The sequence below is a fragment of the Battus philenor genome, unplaced genomic scaffold, assembly GCF_028537555.1.
Source record: "Battus philenor isolate CCGP_79_NKW_IND1 unplaced genomic scaffold, ilBatPhil1.0.hap1 SCAF_28, whole genome shotgun sequence".
Lineage (NCBI taxonomy): Eukaryota > Metazoa > Arthropoda > Insecta > Lepidoptera > Papilionidae > Battus > Battus philenor.
Genome location: NW_027181691.1, coordinates 8,753,416 through 8,767,380, shown reverse-complemented (window position 1 = coordinate 8,767,380; position 13,965 = coordinate 8,753,416). Strand labels below are relative to the sequence as shown.

Sequence of the window (13,965 nt, the reverse complement as noted above, 5' to 3'; positions counted from 1 at the left end):
ACCGGAAAGTAATATCGTTTCTGTGGACATATTTTACAAAAAAACCGATTGATTTTTACCGCTCCGGCATTGATTTTGTATACTAGATGGCAAAAGGTTGTTGATAACGAAAGTGAATATATTGTTATTAATTTAAAAACTTGTTAAAAATGAAGTCGTGTGAATTTAACTTAAAAAAGCGACATTACTTTCTGGTCCCTCTGATATTTGTCTGTACAGCTTCGTCTGACATGAGTTCACGGAGCGGAAGGGTCCGTGAACGATACTAAAAACTAATGGAGACACCTAAACTAAACACACGAAACACCGATGAAGGTCTGCCATTTATACACATGCAGAAATAACATCATAGATAGTTTCCACGAGCATAAGTTATGTTCCTAAAATAAAATAAAATAATTTAATACTTTTTATTTATTTATTTTACTTTAAAACTCTTTATTGTATACGTATAACATATTCAAAGTCGCATAATAGTAAAGATAAATCTTACGATGGACTGGCAATTTCTTTCAGCTATAGTATGAATATAGAAGGACAAGTAACTGGTAGTTAGTGTGTATATACAAACATACATGCATACTAATAAATGTACACATATATTATAAATACAATAATTAATAAAGAGATCTAATTAACTTGAATCGAACTTGCTTCTAGAATGAAGAAACAGAGAAAGATAAAAACTGAAATATTGGATTAACCAATTTCTTAAAAATAGGTAGCGGCTCTGTATTTAGCTGAACGTATTACACAATCGCACAATGTATGGCAAAAGTCTTGGCCGTGAACAATGTAGAATGCGCCGGTATTTTTAAAGTTAAATTCTCTGATTATCTTAAAGATCCAAGTCCAAGGTTTACATAGCAGGTACAAATCAATTTAGAAATAAATACAAACTGCGTTTATTACTTTTATCGTAAAAAAAGGTTTGTCTTGTTGTGTCGATCTGTGCGTTATTTTATTCCACTACACAAACGTTTTGTGTTTAAATATTAGCACAACCTTAACAATTATTATGAAAATATATGTATATTCTATAGTAATTTATTCCCAATGCGTACTTATTTATGTTGTATATAACAAGTGAATGTTTCTTATAACAATCTTTATTAAATTAAATGTAGAATAAAGTTTGTTAATAAATGTCATTGAAATCTTGACAGTATTTTACAACTGCCCGGCTAGCTCAGTCGGTAGAGCATGAGACTCTTAATCTCAGGGTCGTGGGTTCGAGCCCCACGTTGGGCGAAAACTTTTTTTTAATTTGACCGATCAATTGTTTCCTACCTGCGTTGCTAAACTTTTAAATTAATAAGTGAAGTAACTTTGAAAAATGTTTAAAATATTGTTTGTCAATTCTTTAAATAAATTTCAAACTCTCTTAAAATATTAGGTCAGGGAAAAGGTTTACTCGGAAATAGTTTGTTAAAACTTGGATTAAAACCTCCCTTGTTACATTTTCAAGTACAAAATCAAGTTAGTAAAAGTTTTTTTTTTTTTTTAAGTTTAAAGTTAGCGTCTTTTAACACAATAACGCTAGACCATACACATTTTTAGGCAGTCAGCAAAAATTATGAGATGACAATGCATCCGCCATATATGCTACAGCCATGAATTATTTAGTTTTAGATTAACTTTAAAAAAGAACTGCCGATAAATACTCATTGACGTTTATTGATCAGAAATATTAAAATTTCTACAGCAACAGGATCGTGTCACCTACATGCGAAATGGCAAAAAATCGTCGAACAGATCGTGGTAGTCCGGTGGTAATAAACTGAAACTTGTAAACGTAGATCATGGGTTCGGTTCCTGGGCTACAGTCTTATTTATAATTTATACTTTGTGCATTACATAGATTGCCACTGCTCACAAATAAGTTTCCAAAAGATGGACAGTAGCGTCCTCTGCGTACCATTATACCACACTGCCATCATCAACTCGCATGCCATGCGTGGCAATTATGGTATACTACCATAGATATTTTTTGGGAAAGGATTATGCTTTCCAGTGTGCGTCTATGGGCTTAAAAACATTTATATAAGTTTCATATAGAATGCGAATGATATTTTTTACCAACCCGGTATATGTAAAATTTTAAGATTTATAAAAAAGTCGTTAAATTATAATTGGGACCATAAAATCTAAGTTACGTGTCATCAGTTATAATTCTGGACGCGTAGCCTTTGGATTGATACATGCAGCGACGTACTACAGTTTGCCCTAGTCCCAAAGTACGTGACGTGGGCTCTTTAAAGTGATAAATCAATGCACATTCAGCCATGGACGATTCTGGAATACTTGCAACAAACGATCATTATTCTGTGTAAGTCGCAACTCAGTTATAAAAACTGCAAGTTAAGCAACGCAGTATTCATACATTGTGCTGCAAGTATGATCAGAAGATAAAAAATATTTTATAGTATTTATGAACTAGAAAGTTCCTTATTCATTAAGATGTGGGACTACCTCAAAGGGAGAGTTTGCAGTAAAAATCTCCGAAATATTCTGAATTTAAGCGAAAATATTCGTCGAGAAATTAGGTCAATCGAACGAAGTTTACTGCAGCGTGTGCAGAATACAAGGCTCTGTTTTTAACAGTGTGTCCAACTAGACGGAAGATATTTTGATAACTTGCTTATTTAAAAATAAATTCCACATTTTTATTATTTCGCCCAATGCCTTTACTGTAACTATGTATCAAGTTTTATATTTTTCATTTAAGTTTAAAAATCTAAATCTGCCGCCAGACGCCCTCTGCGACCAGTGTTTATTTTTCCCGCCATTAATTGGTAATTACTTTTCATCATCATTAGTGAAAAACCTGACCTAGACATATATACTACTATTTTTACTATCGTAAAAAACTAGATGAGTCATGCATTTTCAAGATCGTTTAGTTGTATGGTTATTTAACGTTTTTTACACCTATTTCCAGTCACCCATATCACCCATGTAGCATCCATAAAGTAATCACTCTGAAAAATGTAATTTTTTTTTATATCGGTATGCTACAAGTCAATTACTTCTAGCAATACAGCCTGTAGGAACAGATAATAAAAATAGTTAATTTTAATACGTAGTAATCAAAAATTTTAAAACGCATTTTCTAATTAAATAGAGTTTACCATATATTCACCCTTTGTATTCATCCATTTATAGCTTTTAGGTAAATTGATATATCTCCTATTATATACTGTTTTCAATATAATAATGAGAATAAATGAGCCAAATGTTTATCAGGTTGTAGTTAATACTATTTCCTCGAATAAAAATATTTGAATTGACATTAGCAACCACAGACAATAAATAACCTTTTCAGTCAGAATAAATAAGTGACATTATTTAAAAAAAAGTTATGTTATCTTTATCGATAGACAGTTCCCAGGAATTATACCCACTAACAAGAGTTAGAAATAATCATCAATCTTGAATAATCACTTGTCAACAAATAAGTGTTGACAAAATATGTACCCTACCGTAGTCAATTTGCGATAATATTTCTTTATAACGTTCTATCTACATAAGCTTTTTTATTAAATACGTTGTCAATAAACAGAATCCATCGATATGATTGCAATGGAAGTATTAATTGAATATTATATTAATACATCGGATTAAGCCGGCAATATACAACGTGAGTTTGTTTGCCGACATATTGAATTGTGTTCAGAAATAAACCGCTTAATCGTTAGAGTATAAATTATGTGTTAACAATGTTAATACAAGAGATGAATTCTTTCATCACGTTTCTCACACCTGAGATTTATATGGAAGAAAGAAAATACGGTTTATTATTGGCTTACATTATTGTCAAGAAAATTATGCAATAAATTACGAAATTATTTATAACTATAATCAGCTAGATATGAAACAGTTAAAGTAATAATTGCTTACCATTACTCCGCTACGCACTACATAGTACGTATTACGTACTACGTAGTACAGCTTAGCCTGTACTACAACGCAGATTTTCAGTAACGGACACATTTATTTGATTTTTTTTGTCTAGTGCTTGCAAAGTCGATTAATGGCATTCGGGGAGAAAAAAGAAGCCAAAATACAAATAAAAATAAAAAAGAATACCACCTCGACTTACGACCATTCGCAATTACTATGAAAAAGTTTCATAAATTTTTTTTCGAAAAAATATGTCAGATTTTTTTATAGTTTTCGTCAAATATATTTCTAATATAATCATGAACGCTTCTAGAGACAATTAAAATATTTGAAAATATGGACTCAGACAACGATAGATTTTCGAAGATACAACGCAATATTCACCAAGCAATTGCCTGTTATGATGAAATTTATGACGAGAAGAAAAACAAATTGTCCAAACAAAATTGGGTTTGTTTTTAAAAACAAAAAGCATTACTACTGCCTTCGTTGATAAACCTCAAGAGAGCAATGAATATCAACTATAATCCAGAATAATGCTTATATATATACTTATTTATGTATGTAGTTATTTAATTAACCAACCAAAATAATAACAATTAAAAATTAAAAATCAGAAGTAAAAGCCATTTTATTTGCTTATATAATAAATACAAGTCTATCACATTGTATTATTTATTTTGTACGAAATACAACTTACGACTATTTCGACTTACGTTCGAAGTTGTGGAACCGAACCCCGTCGAGAACTGACTGTAATTCTCGCCAATGAATGGTAAGTTCATGTTAAAAATATTAATATTATTTTTACAGAAGTTTTAATAAATAATGTATCCAATGGTATTGAAAGCTCAGTTTATTGTTGACATGCCGGTGGGATGTTGTTCCACTAGCGGCATATTTGAAAGATTATCTGAATGCAGAGGTCCTTTGCATTTTGGTCACCAAAGGATTCGTTGCAGTACGTATACTATGCCAGAGATTATTTCGTCACATGGAGATTTGTTACAACTGTATTTTTGATTTTTTGAGTTCAAAATACCAAATAGTAAACGCTAAATAAGTTCACATATCTATTCACAGTATTTCAATTAAGCTCTTTATATGAATTTTATGTATTAACAATTAATAATAAATATCTAATAGATTCAGGAGTTACCTTGCGGAAGTCAATCGTAAATAAGAAAAGGTACTAATATATCGCTACTTCCGCTATGTATGTGCTACCGGAAGTAGCTTCTTATTAATAATACTCGATGTTTATTCTTTTAGTAATTATTGTTAATTAAAAATAATTTAAGATCCGGTTTTGGAGTGGTGTCCAAGGGACGCGGCGTGGGTAGGAGGAACAGGCTCAAAGATCGCTACGATAATTGGTTTCGCGTTTCTCGCAAACTTGACTATGTCGTCAGTGTACCTAGTGGGGATCGATCCACGCCATGTCTATTCCATTGTTTCTGAAGATGTTAATGTTGTTACCCCTACGGCTTTTACAGCTTCATCGGTACTGAGTTCACGGAGCGCGTCAGTGAACTAGATTGCGCTGTGTCTACACGCTCGTGGTCGCTATTAAAGAAAATTTCGTCGACTGCCATTTCAGATAAACGATTCTTCGAGTTACGTGACTTTGGTTCTTCTACGGAAGCCATCATTTCTAATTCGATCTCACAGCGTGATATGCCCACTGCCACTACAACCTGCCAACTCGCTAACATTTGTCAGTTACGGTCAGTCGGTATATGGATATTTTCTGTAGATATCGTTTAGAGAAATCCCAATAATACTGTATTGTATGTGGGAGTGAATCACGCAGGCGAATAATAGATGTAAATATTTTTTAAAACACTTTTATTTTTCACGTCTTACATAGTTGAGATCAACCGCTCGACCGCCATCCTCCCAGCCAATGCCATAATCCATTCCTACTCTTCATTCATTCATCAATCAATCGCTCACTTCCTTTTCTCTTACGTTCCGTTCCCACATGTATATAATGTAATGGAATATTTAAAAACACTGACATATTTTAAACTATAACATTTTTTAAAATACTGAAATCAAAACAGAGCAATGCCTGCATTTAAATTCGCCAGTATACGAACGGGTTAAGTACACTTAATTTTGTTGATTCAGCTTAAAGAGCGATGTGAGCTGTGAGTTATTTAGTAAACATGCAGCTAAAATGTTGTATTCAGCAGAGCTTTGGTTATGCTTAATCCGTGTTATTTATAGTCATTATTCCAGCTGTAGGACTTCCACTGTTGGACATAAGCTTCCTGCATCGAATTCTAGTTTACTTGTTGGATAAGGGATCCAACAAATTCCTTTGTACACTCCACGCTACGCTTGATCGTGTGTTGTCATCACTACAGAACCTTGAAATCCCAGCGGCCATCTGTTGTTTGCGCCAAACTCCACTTCAAATTTCCAATTCGCTGGGCTATGACAATTACTTTCGTTCCACGAAAATACCCCTCCCCTCCTTCTCCTTTGCCTTATTGATCCATCTTGCGTTAACATAGAAGTACTGAATATTTTCGCCGATAAATTGATAATTGCTGGGAAGGAAAGTAATGGTACTCGAGTAGCTACCACGAGCCGGTAGGCGTGGTAGGCATCAGTACTCCCCCTCCCCCTCGTTGGACCTGCGACATGGTTAAGGTGGCAAGAAGTCGCCAGATGCTGGCAGCGCACAACCAGACATCGTGGCAATCTTTGATGGAGGTCTATTTCCTGCAGTGGGCGTTTATCAGCTGAAAAAAAATTAAAGTTATTTTATATAAATGCTAAAGCGTTTGTCAATTATAAAGTATATCGACAGTTTCTTATTAAAATTATGAATCTGAAAGAGATATGAGTACTTGACAGGAGGGCCTTTGAAGTTTGAATCTTCTGTTAAATTATTCTAGCTATAAGCTTAAATAAACCAACCATATAAGACAAGTGTTATTAAATAAATATTTGTAAATTCCTCAAGAAAACAATTTTAATGTTAAATAATTACTTTCACATACTCTGATATGCTGGGACAATAGAAATGTCAAATGGATCGTTTCAAAAATAGAAGTTGCCGAGAATTGACACCGACTGCTCTGAAATTTTTATATAAAACGTAACGCGATTGATATTTCTATCCGAGCGATTCTTTTTAAATTACGTCAAGTATAAAGTGTATTCAGTGAATTTTTTTTATTGGCATTTCTTTTCTAACGAAATTCGTGTAATACTGAAAGAAAATCTTTTCTTGAAAATGTTTATTAAATCGTCGGCGGCTTATTTATGTACTGTGTCTATTTAAGGGGGAATTTCTTGAGGCAATAAATATATTTTAATCTGTTTTATACTATTTTATTTATTATAATTATCATCATCATATCTCCCTCGAAGAAGGTTATGTTGACCGTTCCTGTGATGCCCGTGTTCAGTGACACAATAAATAATAAAGAAAGATAATATTTAATAAAGTAAATTAAAACAAAATGTTCATTGTTTGTTCAATCCATAAAATCTGACATAAATAATTGGCAAAAGCAATTTTTTATTTTATTACTAAATAAAAACAAAATTACTTACGTATTTTTCTTTATACAAACACATTTAAGCACTGTCATTATTTATTATAGTTACATTTTGAAGGGATAGAACTTGATAAATTTGTACTCTGAACGTCAAGGCGTCTCGGGGGAGTTAAGGGAGATAAAAGAATCGTTTCAACTAAACATTAAACTACATAAGGGAGGAGACATTTTTTTTTGCTATTCATAGTGAAACACCAATAATGGATCTGTTTTAATGCAATTCAGGTACTAACGTCAAAGCCAAAAATTGCAGTAACGCCATATCAATTTATATTTAAAATAAAAATATTTAAATTTAAATACGCATTTGCACGCACCGGCTCGGAATGCCGATTTGCTGAGAATAGCTGACCAGAAAGTTAAGATACTCTTTTTAGAAGAATTTAACAATGTATAAGTCAACAAAAGAAGATCTACACATTTTGATCAATTAAAAACTTTGAACATGTAATAAGATTTATTTAATAATATACTTTTAATTTCAGCTTTAAACACTTAGAAAGGGAAGGTCTACGATACCTGTGGAACTATATATATATATATATATATATATATAAACTCAGACATATGAAGGATTTGTTAACTTTTAAAGATGAAATTTAGGTATTACGAGTTTTTTTTCATTTATTGTAATTATTATTATTACTGCCTTGAACATTTCCAAAACTGACCTTAAACGAAGTAAAGGTTTATATCATAGAAATTGTAAATTTTATTTTTTGGTCACTGAGCTAGCTGGGCTTGTGACTATTAAAAGTTTTCGCCCAACGTGGGGCTCGAACCCACGACCCTGAGATTAAGAGTCTCATGCTCTACCGACTGAGCTAGCCGGGCTTGTATCATCATTGTATCAAATAACAACAAGTACCAATGTTGGGGTTCTGAAATGGCAGCCACAACTACACGTGTGGACTGGCACTAAGTTGACCGATGATATTTTGAAGGTTGCGGAAAGTCATGTAAGACCGAATCCTGATGATATTTAGGAGATGCCTATGCCGTGCAGTGGGCGTTGATTTGATGTAGATGATTGTTGCACAATTTCATCATCTATGGCGGATTTAAACTAAATCACAGTAATGTTTACGTACTGTAGAATATCGGCCGAATCAAACATGCGATTTTAAATAACTAGATAGTTTTTTGTCTTTTCTTTTAAAAATATTAAAATTGTCCTGTTAGTTATGCTATTTGGTTTCTATTTATTCTATTGTGAAGCATTTAGAAAAGTCGAATAGCAAGAAACATTAAAACCATGGAGAAAAGAAAAATATAATGAAGATAGAGCAAAATAAATCGATTGATTTTTTTGTCTTTTCTTTTTAAAATATTAAAATTGTCCCGTTAGTAATGCCATTTGGTTTCTATTTATTTTATTGTGAAGCATTTATAAAAGTCGAATAGCAAGAAACATTAAAACCAGGGAGAAAAGAAAAATATAATAAATATAGAGCAAAATAAATCGATTGCAGTGTAAGACATAAAAACCGTCGTTCAAAAAATAAGAATAACGAAATAGATACGCTAGTTGTATTGAAATCGAGTTTCTGTCGACGTAGTTGTGAAGTTCACAAAACGGCGCGTTTAATTAATGTTTATATAGAATCTGCGCACCAACTACACTGTTATTCATACGAGTATATGGTTATTCAACAACTATATTGTCACGACCGTAGGTTTGGGGATATGGAAACTAGGGCTTACAATATTGAACTAAAATATAAATACTGTTATGGTACTAATGTTTTTATTTATCTCAGTTGTTATATTGATTTGTTAACAAATAATATATGAAATAAAATGTTGTTCCAAAATGAGTTGATATTATTTATTCTATTACACAGAGAGTAGGAGTAGATAGGTACAAAAAACGCGGAAGGTAAAAATAAGTACATATTAAATTGTATGTTACATTATACATATCACAGGCTTGTACGGCATTATGTAATTAAAAAAGCAAAAAATGTAATTAAATTGAGAGTATTTATAAAATAATAATAATATCTTGCGTTTTGTTTATTAAATCAAATTGGTTGTCGTTAAAAATAATTAACCCAACTGTCGTGATACAAAAATGCAGCGGCTTGCATTATAAATCTTACAAAGATACTCATATAGAAGAATATAATTAGTATATTTATAAGAACGTGTAGAAAGTTTACATATGGTTATATCTACAAGTATTTTTATTATACATACTAAAAATTTTATTAGATATAATTTCAATTACACGTATCCCAGATGATTTACTTCATAAAATTTTGTAATAAAAAGTTTCCGGTATGAGAATGATTATATAAAATGGATAACCATATTTGCTTGTTACAAGTGAGAGGACGAACTAAAATCATATATTCGCAGGCTTTGTTGAAAAGAGTTCCTTTTGCAAGGATTCCACAAAAAAATCAGTTGCATTTTTATAAGTTCAACTAGGTAGCTTAGGTAAGTAATATTTGAATTCCTCCACTAGTGAGAAAAGCGGGCGTTAACTATTTAACAAAACTAGCTTAGCAAAAGAGAAATTACTGTTTTTATCGCTTGCCAGCAGATTTAATGAATACTATGTAGAAATACCAATTACTTTGGAAAAATTGCGCTAAGTGTGCTAAAAACATCTATGTCACCTATGTACAAATGAAGTTAAATATTAAGAAAATTAGTTTTCCCGTTTCATGAATCTAATCACATAGCTGCATACTCGTATAACAAAATAAGGCTTCATGTATTCGTTATATTCGCGTTATTGTCATGTTATGTTTGTAACGCCAAAGCCAAGACGACGCCGACGCCGAGTATTTATGAAATAATAATATCTTGCGTTTTGTTTATTAAACTATGCTCTTAAAAACATTACAATTAATCGTTTCATCATCAGGCGATGACTGAATTTTCGTACAAATTAAATTAGATTTATATTGTGTATAAATTCAATTTTAACAACTAATGCCAAAATACCGGTATTTTTGCATGAATAACGGTTTTTAATAACGGACAAAAATTGTCCGGGATTCCGGTATTCGGGATCCCGGTATCCCGGAATCCCGGTATTGTAAGCCCTACGAGAAACGGAGTCTCAATAAAAATACGGCTTTTGTAGTCGTCTACAATACGGCATTCTAGTGTGTAATAATTTTTATATTTAAAAGTTTAAAGTTAATGCAATTGACAATTTTCTTGCAAGCCAGCTATAGCCAGATATATTTGGATACTCGTTCTAATTAATGGATTTTAGTCATACAAACTTCTTGAACTTTTTCTAAACATTTTGTGTTAACATTTTGTATGTGACAGCTATATTGACGTTTCCAGCCTTCGTGACAATATTATGTACTTTATATACACTTTGCCGATAGATTTCAATTTTTTATCTCTTTTCATGTCTCATATAAATTAATTTGTATGTATTTTATATTTATGTGATTGTAAATCTTGTCAACAGAATTAACATTTGTATCAAGATAGCCTGCTGCAAGTTGAAGTAACAATAAAGGTCGTGAGAAGAAGCAGGAAGTTATTCAAAGGTCTTTTTGGAAATATATGGAGAAGGCTTCTGTTTTGCTTTGAACGTCTTGATTATTATAATGCATTATTGTAGTCGTCATTTTCTCTTTTTATTCAATTATTAAAGTTTAAATGAAAAAGTACTTAGTTTTGACCAACAAAACTCTTGTTGATCAGTGCTTTGGTTTAGAAAGGAAAGGTTTTTACCACATTATTCCTTTGAACTCTCCGCCTTATTTTGTTCTAAAATATATCTACAGTTTAAGAAGAATAAGCAAGGTTATGTACGCAGCTTGAAGAATTGTTAGTATGAAATGGCAGTGAACAGGGTCTACCGCTTATGCAACCGAAGATCGGGGCCGACAGGTTTTTATTTGTTTAGCGTATCTCGTACCCCTGTTATGTTGTGGGATAATCTTTTTATTTCTTAAGTATTTTTTTTTGTTTTATATAATAACATGGACCAAAAGGTTTTTTTCCACTGATGCCTATTCCTTTCAGTCGGCGTGTACTCGCTGACCTGATGATGATAAGAATTGATTTAAGAGTATTAGACGAAGTAAATAAATGAATTCTGAACTATTTAGTTGTCGTACAAATGATATACATTTGCGTATCAACTAAAATCACAATCGTTATAAAAGTGATAATTACCGACGTCGTACGTTGCAACGTAAACAACGGTACGTGAAAATAAATGATTTCGGACAGCGCGCCTCGCCGGTGCTATTTGCGGGCGGAAATGGTACCGTAGCCATTTCGCTGGAGCCTCGCTTGCTATCCCGCTACTCGCATATTACCTGCCGACCTACATTCATTTGTTTTTATAATAAAACTGTCTCTACTTTTGCTCCGTATAAACCAGGAAATAGTAAATTATGACGTCATGAAATTTCTATGCAGAATCCACGAGGGATCGTGGGATATATTTAAAATGAGTTTCGTTTTTTTAAAAAATAAATAAATGTAATGTTTTAAAAATTATGCTTTATGGTACACGATATTTTTTTACATCCTGTCATGTTTTTTTTTAGCTTTTAATGACGACAAATGTTTATGTTTGTCAGTTATATGTGCAAGACAAAAAAGTGTTTTTTGTTTGAATTTAATCCATTTTCTTTCTACAAGGAAAAATTGGAAAAATGACACAGTGAGCAGACACCGGGATAAATGGCCGCTGGGGCCTTGTTGCTTCTGAAGTGGTTTTTAAGTTATTTTTTATTGTTTTGTTTTTAGTGTAGGTTTTTTCTTTAGTTTTGCATTGAATGTGTAATTGTGTGTAGCATAGTCGTGTGCAATAAATATTAGTTTTATTTTTATAAGAGAAGCCAAGACCGGTAAGCGCAGCGTGGGGTTTCTACCTACAGGATGGACAAACGGTCTAGTTAAGGTCGGAAAAGACTGAACATTGGCCCGTCCTACGGCTGAAATGTGACGACGAAGAAAATAATCTATCTGAATTGGATTGCTCGCGCTCAAATTTGCCAAATTTAGCGGGTAATCGTTATAAATATAGATAAAAGATAATAACGGGAAAATGATGTCTTTTTCTCTTTTTTGAGACAATAGGCAGACGTCCACTGCAAGGCTTAGGCCTTCTTCAAATATATCTATGGGGGGATTTACCATAATCGCCACACTTGGTAACAGTGTCGGCGATCGCGGTGAGGTATTATCGCAAGGAAAAGAAACTCCTGTCTATCCTTTGGAAACTTGTTTGTGGACAGTGGTAATCCTATATAATTAATGCACAAATTGTGAAATATGTAAAATTGCAACCCAGGATGCGAACCCGAGATCGTTAGTCTCAGTCCTCTACCACTGGATTAGCAATACTCAGCAACAGAAAAGAAGATAAGATACAGAAGAAACAAGTAAATACTTTTTTAAGATGTAATTTCTTAAAATTTACTGAATACACTGAGCGGCTCTATCGCATTGTAAGGAGAGAAGCCATGTTGTTGTCGACCTGCGTAGCTAGTTTAAGAAGTGCACGGCGTTTACTTTCACCGATTAAACTCTTCTCTCTATCTTACCAAATTCCAAACGATACTGCTAATGCTACTTTGGAAACCTGTTCCAGAAATAAAATTTTTATACCAGGTTTGATTTGGACACGCCTTCATGTTTCAGCGGGGAATAGATTTTGGTATTATACCTCTTCTTCCTACCTCCATCGCATATCACAAGTCACATTCCTTTACTACTGTTGCTCACGAAATTTAAATATTCACATGTAATTGTAAACAATGTGTTGCAATTAATATTATTCATTGTTATATGTTACATTTTTAACGATTTAATGGTAATTTGATGTGTTACGTTAGTTTTGGATTGAGTAAAGGGATTACCTTTTTAACATCATCGAAAGACACTAAATGTAAGGCGCTTCAATTGCAATCTTCTGTTTCATTTGCAATCTATAGTGGTGGCTCAAGACAGTGGATGTCTTGCGGCTGAAATAATGATTTAGCCTTGTAATCGACACCACTGTTGTTCCCTGTTAAAACAGTGAACTTGTTAACATCTTGATGATGATCTAGTGGAAGACCTTTTATAAAGAGAAAATAGGCTTTTTTGTAAGTAATCTCTATGGCAATATATTATAGAAGGACGGGCGTGATAGATAAAGAGTAACGTCGGTGAAACTTTAGGACCTTTTCCGTTTCGTTTGTTCGGAGTCAGCAAACCTTCTCTTAACTCGACTAATCGAATGTTTTGTAAATGGAAATAAATTTTAAGGTATGACGTCAGTGGTCGACCCCTTTAGATACGTTCATCTGGAAACTTTGTAATTTGAACGATGACGACGCATAAAGGATATCAAAATTCAACGTTGCGTTGCGACTTTCTATGCCTCTTTTCAGACGCGAGTAATGTATCGCCTTCAAAACTGTTGGGGCGTGACTTTGACAAAATGAATATAAAACCTATATACTACGCTTTAAGAATATTACGGTATATTGATATATATACTTTGTCG

At 32.8% G+C, this 13,965-nt stretch overlaps 2 non-coding genes across 2 annotated transcripts; one reads left to right on the top strand and one right to left on the bottom strand.

Moving 5' to 3' along the window:
• The first annotated feature begins 1,178 nt into the window (after positions 1 to 1,178).
• On the top strand, positions 1,179 to 1,251 carry TRNAK-CUU (transfer RNA lysine (anticodon CUU)). The gene has a single exon. It is a non-coding gene; the product is annotated as a tRNA-Lys (tRNA).
• A 6,991-nt stretch (positions 1,252 to 8,242) lies between these two features.
• TRNAK-CUU (transfer RNA lysine (anticodon CUU)) lies at positions 8,243 to 8,315 on the bottom strand. Its single transcript has one exon. It is a non-coding gene; the product is annotated as a tRNA-Lys (tRNA).
• Between the last annotated feature and the right edge of the window lie 5,650 nt (positions 8,316 to 13,965).